A 16,558-nucleotide genomic window follows, 5' to 3' on the forward strand; every position below is an offset into this window, starting at 1 on the left:
ACATAGACAGTAAGAAGAGACAGTTTTCTTGTACTTAAGTCGGCATTGTGCCTTTTGTATTTAATTCCGATGCAATTTCTGTGTTTCATCGTCAATAAGAAGGTCAGAGAGATACAGTTAACCTGAAGTGAAGCATCGGAATTTATAACTAGTGTCACAGGAATGGTTCAAAATATAGACAGTATGAAGAGTCAGTTTTCTTGTACTGAAGTCGGCATTGTGTCTTTTCTATTTAATTCCGATGCAATTTCTGTGTTTCATCGTCAACAAGAAGGTCAAAGGGATACAGTAAACATGAAGTGAAGTATCGGAATCTATAACTAGTGTCACAGCAATGGTTCAAAACATAGACGGTAAGAAGAATCAGTTTACTTGTACTTAAGTCGGCATTGTGCCTTTTGTATTTAATTCCGATGCAATTTCTGTGTGTCATCGTCAATAAGTAGATCAGAGGGATACAATAAACATGAAGTGAAGCATCGGAATCTGTAACTAGTGTCACAGGAATATTTCAAAACATAGACAGTAAGAAGAGTCAGTTTTCTAATAATTAAATCGGCATTGTACCTTTTGTATTTAATTCCGATGCAATTTCTGGGTTTCATCGTCATTAAGAAGGTCAGAGGGATACAGTAAACCTGAAGTGATGCATCGGAATCTATAACTAGTGTCACAGGAATGATTCAAATCATAGACAGTAAGAAAAGTCAGTTTTCTTGTACTTAACCCGGCATTGTGCCTTTTCTATTTAATTCCGATGCAACTTCTGTGTTTCGTCGTCAATAAGAAGGTCCAAGGGATACAGTAAACCTGAAGAGGAGCTTCGGAATCTAAAACCGGTCTCACAGGAATGGTTCAAAACATAGACAGTAAGAAGAGCCTATCTTCTTGTACTTGAGTCGGCATTGTGCCTTTTGTTTGTAATTCAGATGCAATTTCTGTGTTTCATCGTCAATACGACGGTCACAGGGATACAGCAAACCGGAAGTGAAGCATCGGAATCTATAACTAGTGTCACAGGAATGGTTCAAAACATTGGCATTAAGAAGAGTCAGTCTTCTTGTACTTAAGTCGGCATTATGCCTTTTGTTTGTATTCTGATACAATTTCTGTGTTTCATCATCAATAAGAAGGTCAGAGGGATACAGTATACCTGAAGTGAAGCATCGGAATCTATAACTAGTGTCACAGGAATGGTTCAAATCATAGACAGTAAGAAGAGTCAGTTTCCTTGTACTTAAGTCGACATTGTGACTTTTGTATTTATATCCGATCCAATTTCTGTGTTTCATCGTTAATAAGAAGGTCAGAGGGATACAGTAAACCTGAAGAGAAACATCGGAATCTATAACTAGTGTCACAGGAATAGTTCAAAGCATAGACAGTAAGAAGAGTCAGTTTACTTGTACTTAATTCGGCATTGTGCCTTTTGTATTTAATTCCGATGCATTTTCTGTGTTTCATCGTCAATAAGAAAGTCAGAGGGATACAGTAAACCTGAAGTGAGGCATCGGCATCAATAACTAGTGTCACAGGATAGGTTCAAAGCATAGACAGTAAGAAGAGTCAGTTTACTTGTACTTAAGTGGGCATTGTGCGTTTTGTATTTCATTCCGATGCAATTTCTGTGTTTCATCGTCAATAAGAGGGTCAGAGGGATACAGTAAACCTGAAGTGAAGCATCGGAATCTATAACTAGTGTCACAGGAATGGTTCAAAACATAGACAGTAGGAAGAGTCAGTTTTCTTGTACCTAACCCGGCATTGTGCCTTTTCTATTTAATTCCGATGCACTTTCTGTGTTTCGTCGTCAATAAGAAGGGTCAAGGGATACAGTAGACCTGAAGTGAAGCATCGGAATCTAAGACCTGGCTCAGAGGAAAGGTTCAAAACATAGACAATAAGAAGAGCCAGTCTTCTTGTACTTGAGTCGGCATTGTGCCTTTTGTATTTAATTCCGATGGAATTTCTGTGTTTAATCGTCAATAAGAAGGTCAGAGGGATACAGTAAACCTGAAGCGAAGCATCGGAATCTATAACTAGAGTCATAGGAATGGTTCAAAACATAGACATAAGAAGAGTCAGTCTTCTTGTACTTATGTCGGCATTGTGCCTTCTGTTTGTATTCCGATGCAATTTCTGTGTTTCATCGCCAATATGAAGGTCAGAGGTATACAGTAAACCTGAAGTGAAGCATCGGAATCTATAACTAGTGTCACAGGAATGGTTCAAAACATAGACAGTATGAAGAGACAGTTTTGTTGTACTTAAGTCGGCATTGTGCCGCTTGTATTTAATTCCGATGCAATATCTGTGTTTCATCGTCAATAAGAAGGTCAGAGGGATACAGAAAACCTGAAGTGAAGCATCGCAATTCATAACTATTGTCACAGGAATGGTTCAAAATATAGACAGTATGAAGAAACAGTTTTCTTGTACTTAAGTCGGCCCTGTGCCCTTTGTATTTAATTCCGATGCAATTCCTGTGTTTCATCGTCAACAAGAAGGTCAGAGGGATACAGTAAACCTGAAGTGAAGTATCGGAATCAATAACTAGTGTCACAGGAATGGTTCAAACATAGACAGTAAGAAGAGTTAGTTTACTTGTACTTAAGTCGGCATTGTGCCTCTTGTATTTAATTCCGATGCAATTTCTGTGTGTCATCGACAATAAGAAGGTCAGAGGGATACAGTAAACCTGAAGTGAAGCATCGGAATCTATAACTAGTGTCACAGGAATGGTTCAAACATAGACAGTAAGAAGAGTCAGTTTACTTGTACTTAAGTTGGCATTGTGCGTTTTGTATTTCATTCCGATGCAATTTCTGTGTTTCATCGTCAATAAGAATGTCAGAGGGATACAGTAAACCTGAAGTGAAGCATCGAAATCTATAACTAGTGTCACAGGAATGGTTCAAAGCATAGACAGTAAGAAGATTCAATTTTCTTGTACTTAGGTCGGCATTGCGCCTTTTGTTTTTAATTCCGATGCAATTTATGTGTTTCATCGTTAATAAGAAGGTCAGAGGGTTAATGTAAACTTGAAGTGAAGCATCGGAAAGTATAACTAGTGTCACAGAAATGGTTCGAACCATAGTCAGTAAGAAGAGTCAGATTAATTGTACTTAAAATGGCATTGTGCGTTTTGTGTTTCATTCCGATGCAATGTCTGTGTTTCATCGTCAATAAGAGGGTCAGAGGGATACAGTAAACCTGAAGTGAAGCATCGGAATCTATAACTAGAGTCATAGGAATGGTTCAAAACATGGACATAAGAAGAGTCAGTCTTCTAGTACTTATGTCGGCATTGAGCCTTCTGTTTGTATTCCGATGCAATTTCTGAGTTTCATCGCCAATACGAAGGTCAGAGGTATACAGTAAACCTGAAGTGAAGCATCGGAATTTTAAACTAGTGTCACAGGAATGGTTCAAAACATAGACAGTAAGAAGAGACAGTTTTCTTGTACTTAAGTCGGCATTGTGCCTTTTGTATTTAATTCCGATGCAATTTCTGTGTTTCATCGTCAATAAGAAGGTCAGAGAGATACAGTTAACCTGAAGTGAAGCATCGGAATTTATAACTAGTGTCACAGGAATGGTTCAAAATATAGACAGTATGAAGAGTCAGTTTTCTTGTACTGAAGTCGGCATTGTGTTTTTTCTATTTAATTCCGATGCAATTTCTGTGTTTCATCGTCAACAAGAAGGTCAGAGGGATACAGTAAACATGAAGTGAAGTATCGGAATCTATAACTAGTGTCACAGCAATGGTTCAAAACATAGACGGTAAGAAGAATCAGTTTACTTGTACTTAAGTCGGCATTGTGCCTTTTGTATTTAATTCCGATGCAATTTCTGTGTGTCATCGTCAATAAGTAGGTCAGAGGGATACAATAAACATGAAGTGAAGCATCGGAATCTATAACTAGTGTCACAGGAATATTTCAAAACATAGACAGTAAGAAGAGTCAGTTTTCTAATAATTAAATCGGGATTGTACCTTTTGTATTTAATTCCGATGCAATTTCTGGGTTTCATCGTCATTAAGAAGGTCAGAGGGATACAGTAAACCTGAAGTGATGCATCGGAATCTATAACTAGTGTCACAGGAATGATTCAAATCATAGACAGTAAGAAAAGTCAGTTTTTTTGTACTTAACCCGGCATTGTGCCTTTTCTATTTAATTCCGATGCAACTTCTGTGTTTCGTCGTCAATAAGAAGGTCCAAGGGATACAGTAAACCTGAAGAGGAGCTTCGGAATCTAAAACCGGTCTCACAGGAATGGTTCAAAACATAGACAGTAAGAAGAGCCTATCTTCTTGTACTTGAGTCGGCATTGTGCCTTTTGTTTGTAATTCAGATGCAATTTCTGTGTTTCATCGTCAATAAGACGGTCAGAGGGATACAGTAAACCTGAAGTGAAGCATCGGAATCTATAACTAGTGTCACAGGAATGGTTCAAAACATTGGCATTAAGAAGAGTCAGTCTTCTTGTACTTAAGTCGGCATTATGCCTTTTGTTTGTATTCTGATACAATTTCTGTGTTTCATCATCAATAAGAAGGTCAGAGGGATACAGTATACCTGAAGTGAAGCATCGGAATCTATAACTAGTGTCACAGGAATGGTTCAAATCATAGACAGTAAGAAGAGTCAGTTTCCTTGTACTTAAGTCGACATTGTGACTTTTGTATTTATATCCGATCCAATTTCTGTGTTTCATCGTTAATAAGGAGGTCAGAGGGATACAGTAAACCTGAAGAGAAACATCGGAATCTATAACTAGTGTCACAGGAATAGTTCAAAGCATAGACAGTAAGAAGAGTCAGTTTACTTGTACTTAATTCGGCATTGTGCCTTTTGTATTTAATTCCGATGCATTTTCTGTGTTTCATCGTCAATAAGAAAGTCAGAGGGATACAGTAAACCTGAAGTGAAGCATCGGAATCTAAGAGCTGGCTCAGAGGAAAGGTTCAAAACATAGACAATAAGAAGAACCAGTCTTCTTGTACTTGAGTCGGCATTGTGCCTTTTGTATTTAATTCCGATGGAATTTCTGTGTTTAATCGTCAATAAGAAGGTCAGAGGGATACAGTAAACCTGAAGCGAAGCATCGGAATCTATAACTAGAGTCATAGGAATGGTTCAAAACATAGACATAAGAAGAGTCAGTCTTCTTGTACTTATGTCGGCATTGTGCCTTCTGTTTGTATTCCGATGCAATTTCTGTGTTTCATCGCCAATATGAAGGTCAGAGGTATACAGTAAACCTGAAGTGAAGCATCGGAATCTATAACTAGTGTCACAGGAATGGTTCAAAACATAGACAGTATGAAGAGACATTTTTGTTGTACTTAAGTCGGCATTGTGCCTCTTGTATTTAATTCCGATGCAATTTCTGTGTTTCATCGTCAATAAGAAGGTCAGAGGGATACAGTAAACCTGAAGTGAAGCATCGGAATTCATAACTAGTGTCACAGGAATGGTTCAAAATATAGACAGTATGAAGACACAGTTTTCTTGTACTTAAGTCGGCACTGTGCCCTTTGTATTTAATTCCGATGCAATTCCTGTGTTTCATCGTCAACAAGAAGGTCAGAGGGATACAGTAAACCTGAAGTGAAGTATCGGAATCAATAACTAGTGTCTCAGGAATGGTTCAAAACATAGACAGTAAGAAGAGTTAGTTTACTTGTACTTAAGTCGGCATTGTGCCTCTTGTATTTAATTCCGATGCAATTTCTGTGTGTCATCGACAATAAGAAGGTCAGAGGGATACAGTAAACCTGAAGTGAAGCATCGGAATCTATAACTAGTGTCACAGGAATGGTTCAAACATAGACAGTAAGAAGAGTCAGTTTACTTGTACTTAAGTCGGCATTGTGCCTTTTGTATTTAGTTCCGATGCAAATTCTGTGTTTCACCGTCAATAAGAAAGTCAGAGGGATACAGTAAACCAGAAGTGAAGCATCAGAATCTATAACTAGTGTCACAGGAATGGTTCAAAACATAGACAGTAAGAAGAGTCAGTTTTCTTGTACTTAAGTCGGCATTGTGCCTTTTGTATTTAATGCCGATGAAAATTTTGTGTTACATCGTCAATAGGAAGGACAGAGGGATACAGTAAACCTGAAATGAAGCATCGGAATCTATAACTAGTGTCACAGGAATGGTTCAAAACATAGACAGTAAGGAGAGTCAGTTTTCGTGTACTGAAGTCGACATTGTGCTTCTTGTATTTAATTCCGATGCAATTTCTGTGTGTCATCGTCAATAACAAGGTCAGAGGGATACAGTAAATCTGAAGTGAAGCATAGGAATCTATAGCTAGTGTCACAGGAATGGTTCAAAACATAGACAGTAAGAAGAGTCAGTTTACTTGTAGTTAAGTCGCCATTGTGCCTTTTGTATTTAATTCCGATGCAATTTCTGTGTTTCATCGTCAATACGACGGTCAGAGGGATACAGTGAACCTGAAGTGAACCATCGGAATCTACAACTAGTGTCACAGGAATATTTCAAATCATAGACAGTAAGAAGTGTCAGTCTTCTTGTACTTAATTCGGCATTGTGCCTTTTGTATTTAATTCCGATGCATTTTCTGTATTTCATCGTCAATAAGAAAGTCAGAGGGATACAGTAAACCTGAAGTGAGGCATCGGCATCTATAACTAGTGTCACAGGATAGGTTCAAAGCGTAGAGAGTAAGAAGAGTCAGTTTACTTGTTCTTAAGTTGGCATTGTGCGTTTTGTATTTCATTCCGATGCAATTTCTGTGTTTCATCGTCAATAAGAGGGTCAGAGGGATACAGTAAACCTGAAGTGAAGCATCGTAATATATACGTAGTGTCACAGGAATTGTTCAAATCATAGGCAGTAAGAAGAGTCAGTTATCTTATAATTAAGTCGGCATTGTGCCTTTTGTATTCAATTCCGTTGCAATTTCTGTGTTTCAACGTCAATAAGAAGGTCAGAGGGATACAGTAACAGTGAAGTGATGCATCGGAATCTATAACTAGTGTCACAGGAATGGTTCAAAACATACACAGTAAGAAGAGTCAGTTTTCTTGTACCTAACCCGGCATTATGCCTTTTCTATTTAATTCCGATGCAATTTCTGTGTTTCGTCGTCAATAAGATGGTGCAAGGGATACAGTAAACCTGAAGTGAAGCATCGGAATCTAAAACCGGTCTCACAGGAATGGTTCAAAACATAGACAGTATGAAGAGACAGTTTTGTTGTACTTAAGTCGGCATTGTGCCTCTTGTATTTAATTCCGATGCAATTTCTGTGTTTCATCGTCAATAAGAAGGTCAGAGGGATACAGTAAACCTGAAGTGAAGCATCGGAATTCATAACTAGTGTCACAGGAATGGTTCAAAATATAGACAGTATGAAGAGTCAGTTTTCTTGTACTTAAGTCGGCACTGTGCCCTTTGTATTTAATTCCGATGCAATTATTGTGTTTCATCGTCAACAAGAAGGTCAGACGGATACAGTAAACCTGAAGTGAAGTATCGGAATCAATAACTAGTGTCACAGGAATGGTTCAAAACATAGACAGTAAGAAGAGTTAGTTTACTTGTACTTAAGTCGGCATTGTGCCTCTTGTATTTAATTCCGATGCAATTTCTTTGTGTCATCGACAATAAGAAGGTCAGAGGGATACAGTAAACCTGAAGTGAATCATCGGAATCTATAACTAGTGTCACAGGAATGGTTCAAACATAGACAGTAAGAAGAGTCAGTTTACTTGTACTTAAGTCGGCATTGTGCCTTTTGTATTTAGTTCCGATGCAATTTCTGTGTTTCACCGTCAATAAGAAAGTCAGAGGGATACAGTAAACCAGAATTGAAGCATCAGAATCTATAACTAGTGTTACAGGAATGGTTCAAAACATAGACAGTAAGGAGAGTCAGTTTTCGTGTACTGATGTCGACATTGTGCTTTTTGTATTTAATTCCGATGCAATTTCTGTGTGTCATCGTCAATAACAAGGTCAGAGGGATACAGTAAATCTGAAGTGAAGCATTGGAATCTATAGCTAGTGTCACAGGAATGGATCAAAACATAGACAGTAAGAAGAGTCAGTTTACTTGTAGTTAAGTCGTCATTGTGCCTTTTGTATTTAATTCCGATGCAATTTCTGTGTTTCATCGTCAATACGACGGTCAGAGGGATACAGTGAACCTGAAGTGAAGCATCGGAATCTATAACTAGTGTCACAGGAATATTTCAAAACATAGACAGTAAGAAGTATCAGTCTTTATGTACTTAAGTCGGCATTGTGGCTTTTTGTATTCAATTCCGATGTAATTTCCTTGTTTCAACGTCAATAAGAAGGTCAGAGGGTTACAGTAAACCAGAAGTGAAGCATCGGAATCTATAACTAGTGTCACAGGAATGGTTCAAAACATAGACAGTAAGATGTGTCAGTTTACTTGTACTTAAGTCGGCATTGTGCCTTTTGTATTTAATTCCGATGCAATTTCTGTGTTTCATCGTCAATAAGAAGGTCAGAGGGATACAGTAAACCTGAAGTGAAGCATCGCAATCTATAACTAGTGTCATAGGAATGGTTCAAAACATAGACAGTATGAAGAATCAGGTTTCTTGATCATAAGTCGGGATTGTGCCTTCTCTATTTAATTCCGATGCAATTTCTGTGTTTCATCGTCAACAAGAAGGTCAGAGGGATACAGTAAACCTGAAGTGAAGTATCGGAATCTATAACTAGTGTCACAGGAATGATCCAAAACATAGACAGTAAGGAGAGTCAGTTTACTTGTACTTAAGTCGGCATTGTGCCTTTTCTATTTCATTCCGATGCAATTTCTGTGTGTCATCGAAAATAAGAATGTCAGAGGGATACAGTACACCTGAAGTGAAGCATCGGAAGCTATAACTAGTGTCACAGGACTGGTACAAACATAGACAGTAAGAAGAGTCAGTTTACTTGTAGTTAAGTCGGCATTGTGCCTTTTGTGTTTAGTTCCGATGCAATTTCTGTGTTGCACCGTCAATAAGAAAGACAGAGGGATACAGTAAACCTGAAGTGAAGCATCAGAATCTATAACTAGTGTCACAGGAATGGTTCAAAGCATAAACAGTAAGAAGAGTCAGTTTACATGTACTTAAATCGGCATTGTGCCTTTTGTATTTAATTCCGATGCATTTTCTGTATTTCATCGTCAATAAGAAAGTCAGAGGGATACAGTAAACCTGAAGTGAGGCATCGGCATCTATAACTAGTGTCACAGGATAGGTTCAAAGCGTAGAGAGTAAGAAGAGTCAGTTTACTTGTTCTTAAGTTGGCATTGTGCGTTTTGTATTTCATTCCGATGCAATTTTTGTGTTTCATCGTCAATAAGAGGGTCAGAGGGATACAGTAAACCTGAAGTGAAGCATCGTAATATATACCTAGTGTCACAGGAATTGTTCAAAGCATAGACAGTAAGAAGAGTCAGTTATCTTATAATTAGTCGGCATTGTGCCTTTTGTATTTAATTCCGTTGCAATTTCTGTGTTCCAACGTCAATAAGAAGGTCAGAGGGATACAGTAACAGTGAAGTGATGCATCGGAATCTATAACTAGTGTCACAGGAATGGTTCAAAACATAGACAGTAAGAAGAGTCAGTTTTCTTGTACCTAACCCGGCATTATGCCTTTTCTATTTAATTCCGATGCAATTTCTGTGTTTCGTCGTCAATAAGAAGGTGCAAGGGATACAGTAAACCTGAAGTGAAGCATCGGAATCTAAAACCGGTCTCACAGGAAAGGTTCAAAACATAGACAGTAAGAAGAGCCAATCTTCTTGTACTTGAGTCGGCATTGTGCCTTTTGTTTGTAATTCCGATGCAATTTCTGTGTTTCATCGTCAATAAGACGGTCAGAGGGATACAGCAAACCTGAAGTGAAGTATTGGAATCTATAACTAGTGCAACAGGAATGGTTCGAAACATAGGCAGTAAGAAGAGTCAGTTTCCTTGTACTTAAGTCGGCATTGTGACTTTTGAATTTAATTCGGATGCAATTTCTGTGTTTCATCGTCATTACGAAGGTCACAGGGATACAGTAAACCTGAAGTGAAGCATCGGAATCTATAACTACAGTCACAGGAGTGGTTCAAAACATAGACAGTAAGAAGAGTCAGTTTCCTTGTACTTAAGTCGACATTGTGCCTTTTGTATTTAATTCCGATCCAATTTCTGTGTTTCATCGTTAATAAGAAGGTCAGAGGGATACAGTAAACCTGAAGTGAAGCATCGGTATCTATAACTAGTGTCACAGGAATAGTTCAAAACATAGACAGTAAGAAGGGTCAGTCTTCTTGTACTTAAGTCGGCATTGTGCCCTTTGTATTCAATTCCGATGCAATTTCCTTGTTTCATCGTCAATAAGAAGGTCACAGTGTTACAGTAAACCTGAAGTGAAGCATCGGAATCTATAACGAGTGTCACAGAAATGGTTCAAATCATAGACAGTAACAAGAGTCAGTTTACTTGTACTTAAGTCGGCATTGTGCCTTTTGTATTTAATTCCGATGCAATTTCTGTGTTTCATCGTCAATAAGAAGGTCAGAGGGATACAGTAAACATGAAGTGTAGCATCGGAATCTATAACTAGTGTCACAGGAATGGTTCAAACATAGACAGTAAGAAGAGTCAGTTTACTTGTACTTAAGTCGGCATTGTGCCTTTTGTATTTAGTTCCGATGCAATTTCTGTGTTTCACCGTCAATAAGAAAGTCAGACAATACAGTAAACCTGAAGTGAAGCATCAGTATCTATAACTAGTGTCACAGGAATGGTTCAAAACATATACAGTAAGAAGAGTCAATTTTCACGTACTTAAGTCAGCATTGTGCCTTTTGTATTTAATGCCGATGAAATTACTGTGTTTCATCGTTAATAAGAAGGTCAGAGGGATACAGTAAACCTGAAGTGAAGCATCGAAATCTATAACTAGTGTCACAGGAATGGTATAAAACATAGACAGTAACAAGATTCAATTTTCTTGTACTTAAGTCGGCATTGCGCCTTTTGTATTTAATTCCGATGCAATTTATGTGTTTCATCGTTAATAAGAAGGTCAGAGGGTTATTGTAAACCTGAAGTGAAGCATCGGAAACTATAACTAGTGTCACAGAAATGGTTCAAACCATAGAGTGTAAGAAGAGTCAGTTTACTTGTACTTAAGTTGGCATTGTGCGTTTTGTATTTCATTCCGATATAATTTCTGTGTTTCATCGTCAATACGAGGGTCAGAGGGATACAGTAAACCTGAAGTGAAGCATCGGAATCTATAACTAGTGTCACAGGAATGTTTCAATACATAGACAGTAAAAAGAGTCAGTTTTCTTGTACTTAAGTCGGCATTGTGCCTTTTCTATTTAATTCCGATGCACTCTCCGTGTTTCGTCGTCAATAAGAAGGGCCAAGGGATACAGTAAACCTGAAGTGAAGCATCGGAATCTAAAACCTGTCTCACAGGAAAGGTTCAAAACATAGACAGTAAGAAGAGCCAGTCTTCTTGTACTTGAGTCGGCATTGTGCCTTTTGTATTTAATTCCGATGCAATTTCTGTGTTTAATCGTCAATAAGAAGGTCAGAGGGATACAGTAAACCTGAAGTGAAGCATCGGAATCTATAACTAGAGTCACAGGAATGGTTCAAAGCATAGACAGTAAGAAGAGTCAGTCTTCTCGTACTTAAGTCGGCATTGTGCCTTCTGTTTGTATTCCGATGCAATTTCTGAGTTTCATCGTCAATAAGAAGGTCAGAGGGATACAGTAAACCTGATGTGAAGCATCGGAATCTATAACTAGTGTCACAGGAATGGTTCAAAACATAGACAGTAAGGAGAGAGAGTTTTCTTGTACTTCAGTCGGCATTGTGCATTTTGTATTTAATTCCGATGCAATTTCTGTGTTTCATCGTCAATAAGAAGGTCACAGGGATACAGTAAACCTGAAGTGAAGCATCGGAATCTATAAATAGTGTCACAGGAATGGTTCAAAGCACAGACAGTAAGAAGAGTTAGTTTCCTTGTACTTAAGTCGGCATTGTGCCTTTTGAATTTAATTCCGATGCAATTTATGTGTTTCATCGTCAATAAGAAGGTCAGAGGGATACAGTAAACCTGAAGTGAAGCATCGGAATCTATAACTAGTGTCACAGGAATGGTTTAAAAAAAAAACAGTAAGATGAGTCCGTTTTCTTGTACTTAAGTTGGCACTGTGCCTTTTGTATTTAATTGCGATGCTATTCCTGTGTTTCATCGTCAACAAGAAGGTCAGAGGGATACAGTAAACCTGAAGTGAAGTATCGGAATCTATAACTAGTGTCACAGGAATGGTTCAAAACATAGGTAGTAAGAAGAGTCAGTTTACTTCTACTTAAGTCGGCATTGTGCCTTTTGTATTTAATTCAGATGCAATTTCTGTGTGTCATCGACAATAAGAAGGTCAGAGGGATACAGTAAACCTGAAGTGAAGCATCGGAATCTATAACTAGTGTCACAGGAATGGTTCAAACATAGACAGTAAGAGGAGTCAGTTTACTTGTACTTAAGTCGGCATTGTGCCTTTTGTATTTAGTTCCGATGCAATTTCTGTGTTTCACCGTCAATAAGAAAGTCAGAGGGATACAGTAAAACTGAAGTGAAGCATCAGAATCTATAACTAGTGTCACAGGAATGGTTCAACACATAGACAGTAAGAAGAGTCAGTTTTCTTGTACTTAAGTCGGCATTGTGCCTTTTGTATTTAATGCCGATGAAATTTCTGTGTTACATCGTCAATTAGAAGGACAGAGGGATACAGTAAACCTGAAATGAAGCATCGGAATCTATAACTAGTGTCACAGGAATGGTTCAAAGCATAGACAGTAAGAAGAGTCAGTTTACTTGCACTTAAGTCGGCATTGTGCCTTTTGTATTTAATTCCGATCCAATTTCTGTGTTTCGTCGTCAATAAGAAGGTGCAAGGGATACAGTAAACCTGAAGTGAAGCATCGGAATCTAAAACCGGTCTCACAGGAAAGGTTCAAAACATAGACAGTAAGAAGAGCCAATCTTCTTGTACTTGAGTCGGCATTGTGCCTTTTGTTTGTAATTCCGATGCAATTTCTGTGTTTCATCGTCAATAAGACGGTCAGAGGGATACAGCAAACCTGAAGTGAAGTATTGGAATCTATAACTAGTGCAACAGGAATGGTTCGAAACATAGGCAGTAAGAAGAGTCAGTTTCCTTGTACTTACGTCGGCATTGTGACTTTTGAATTTAATTCGGATGCAATTTCTGTGTTTCATCGTCAATACGAAGGTCACAGGGATACAGTAAACCTGAAGTGAAGCATCGGAATCTATAACTACAGTCACAGGAGTGGTTCAAAACATAGACAGTAAGAAGAGTCAGTTTCCTTGTACTTAAGTCGACATTGTGCCTTTTGTATTTAATTCCGATCCAATTTCTGTGTTTCATCGTTAATAAGAAGGTCAGAGGGATACAGTAAACCTGAAGTGAAGCATCGGTATCTATAACTAGTGTCACAGGAATAGTTCAAAACATAGACAGTAAGAAGAGTCAGTTTACTTGTACTTAATTCGGCATTATGCCTTTTGTAATTAATTCGGATGCATTTTCTGTGTTTCATCGTCAATATGAAAGTCAGAGGGATATAGTAAACCTGAAGTGAGGCATCGGCATCTATAACTAGTGTCATAGGATAGGTTCAAAGCATAGACAGTAAGAAGAGTCAGTTTACTTGTACCTAAGTTGGCATTGTGCGTTTTGTCTTTCATTCCGATGCAATTTCTGTGTTTCATTGTCTCGAAGAGGGTCAGAGGGATACAGTAAACCTGAAGTGAAGCATCGGACTCTATAACTAGTGTCACAGGAATGGTTCAAAACATAGACAGTAAGAAGGGTCAGTCTTCTTGTACTTAAGTCTGCATTGTGCCCTTTGTATTCAATTCCGATGCAATTTCCTTGTTTCATCGTCAATAAGAAGGTCAGAGTGTTACAGTAAACCTGAAGTGAAGCATCGGAATCTATAACGAGTGTCACAGAAATGGTTCAAATCATAGACAGTAAGAAGAGTCAGTTTACTTGTACTTAAGTCGGCATTGTGCCTTTTGTATTTAATTCCGATGCAATTTCTGTGTTTCATCGTCAATAAGAAGGTCAGAGGGATACAGTAAACCTGAAGTGTAGCATCGGAATCTATAACTAGTGTCACAGGAATGGTTCAAACATAGACAGTAAGAAGAGTCAGTTTACTTGTACTTAAGTCGGCATTGTGCCTTTTGTATTTAGTTCCGATGCAATTTCTGTGTTTCACCGTCAATAAGAAAGTCAGACAATACAGTAAACCTGAAGTGAAGCATCAGTATCTATAACTAGTGTCACAGGAATGGTTTAAAAAAAAAACAGTAAGATGAGTCAGTTTTCTTGTACTTAAGTTGGCACTGTGCCTTTTGTATTTAATTGCGATGCTATTCCTGTGTTTCATCGTCAACAAGAAGGTCAGAGGGATACAGTAAACCTGAAGTGAAGTATCGGAATCTATAACTAGTGTCACAGGAATGGTTCAAAACATAGGTAGTAAGAAGAGTCAGTTTACTTCTACTTAAGTCGGCATTGTGCCTTTTGTATTTAATTCAGATGCAATTTCTGTGTGTCATCGACAATAAGAAGGTCAGAGGGATACAGTAAACCTGAAGTGAAGCATCGGAATCTATAACTAGTGTCACAGGAATGGTTCAAACATAGACAGTAAGAGGAGTCAGTTTACTTGTACTTAAGTCGGCATTGTGCCTTTTGTATTTAGTTCCGATGCAATTTCTGTGTTTCACGCGTCAATAAGAAAGTCAGAGGGATACAGTAAAACTGAAGTGAAGCATCAGAATCTATAACTAGTGTCACAGGAATGGTTCAACACATAGACAGTAAGAAGAGTCAGTTTTCTTGTACTTAAGTCGGCATTGTGCCTTTTGTATTTAATGCCGATGAAATTTCTGTGTTACATCGTCAATTAGAAGGACAGAGGGATACAGTAAACCTGAAATGAAGCATCGGAATCTATAACTAGTGTCACAGGAATGGTTCAAAACATAGACAGTAAGAAGAGTCAGTTTTCTTGTACTGAAGTCGACATTGTGCCTTTTGTATTTAATTCCGATGCAATTTCTGTGTGTCATCGTCAATAAGAAGGTCAGAGGGATACAGTAAACCTGAAGTGAAGCATCGGATTCTAAAACTGGTCTCACAGGAAAAGTTCAAACATAGACAGTAAGAAGAGTCAGTTTACTTGTAGTTAACTCGGCATTGTGCCTTTTGTGTTTAATTCCGATGCAATTCCTGTGTTTCATGGTCAATACGATGGTCAGAGGGATACAGTGAACCTGAAGTGAAACATCGGAATCTATAACTAGTGTCACAGGAACGGTTCAAAACATAGACAGTAAGAAGAGTCAATCTTCTTGTACTTATTTCGGCATTGTGCCTTTTGTATTCAATTCCGATTCAATTTCCTTGTTTCATCGTCAATAAGGAGGTCAGAGGGTTATAGTAAACCTGAAGTGAAGCATCGGAATCTATAACTAGTGTCACACAAATGGTTCAAATCATAGACAGTAAGAAGAGTCAGTTTACTTGTACTTAAGTCGGCATTGTGCCTTTTGTATTTAATTCCGATGCAATTTCTGTGTTTCATCGTCAATAAGAAGGTCAGAGGGATACAGTAAACCTGAAGTGAACCATCGCAATCTATAACTAGTGTCATAGGAATGGTTCAAAACATAGACAGTATGAAGAATCAGTTTTCTTGATCATAAGTCGGCATTGTGCCTTTTCTATTTAATTCCGATGCAATTTCTGTGTTTCATCGTCAACAAGAAGGTCAGAGGGATACAGTAAACCTGAAGTGAAGTATCGGAATCTATAACTAGTGTCACAGGAATGGCTCAAATCATAGACAGTAAGAAGAGTTAGTTTACTTGTACTTAAGTCGGCATTGTGCCTTTTGTATTTAATTCCGATGCAATTTCTGTGTGTCATCGACAATAAAAATGTCAGCGGGATACAGTAAACCTGAAGTGAAGCATCGGAATCTATAGCTAGTGTCACAGGAATGGTTCAAAACATAGACAGTAAGAAGAGTCAGTTTACTTGCACTTAAGTCGGCATTGTGCCTTTTGTATTTAATTCCGATCCAATTTCTGTGTTTCGTCGTCAATAAGAAGGTGCAAGGGATACAGTAAACCTGAAGTGAAGCATCGGAATCTAAAACCGGTCTCACAGGAAAGGTTCAAAACATAGACAGTAAGAAGAGCCAATCTTCTTGTACTTGAGTCGGCATTGTGCCTTTTGTTTGTAATTCCGATGCAATTTCTGTGTTTCATCGTCAATAAGACGGTCAGAGGGATACAGCAAACCTGAAGTGAAGTATTGGAAACTATAACTAGTGCAACAGGAATGGTTCGAAACATAGGCAGTAAGAAGAGTCAGTTTCCTTGTACTTAAGTCGGCATTGTGACTTTTGAATTTAATT

Source organism: Schistocerca piceifrons, chromosome 2 (genome assembly GCF_021461385.2).
Source record: "Schistocerca piceifrons isolate TAMUIC-IGC-003096 chromosome 2, iqSchPice1.1, whole genome shotgun sequence".
NCBI lineage: Eukaryota > Metazoa > Arthropoda > Insecta > Orthoptera > Acrididae > Schistocerca > Schistocerca piceifrons.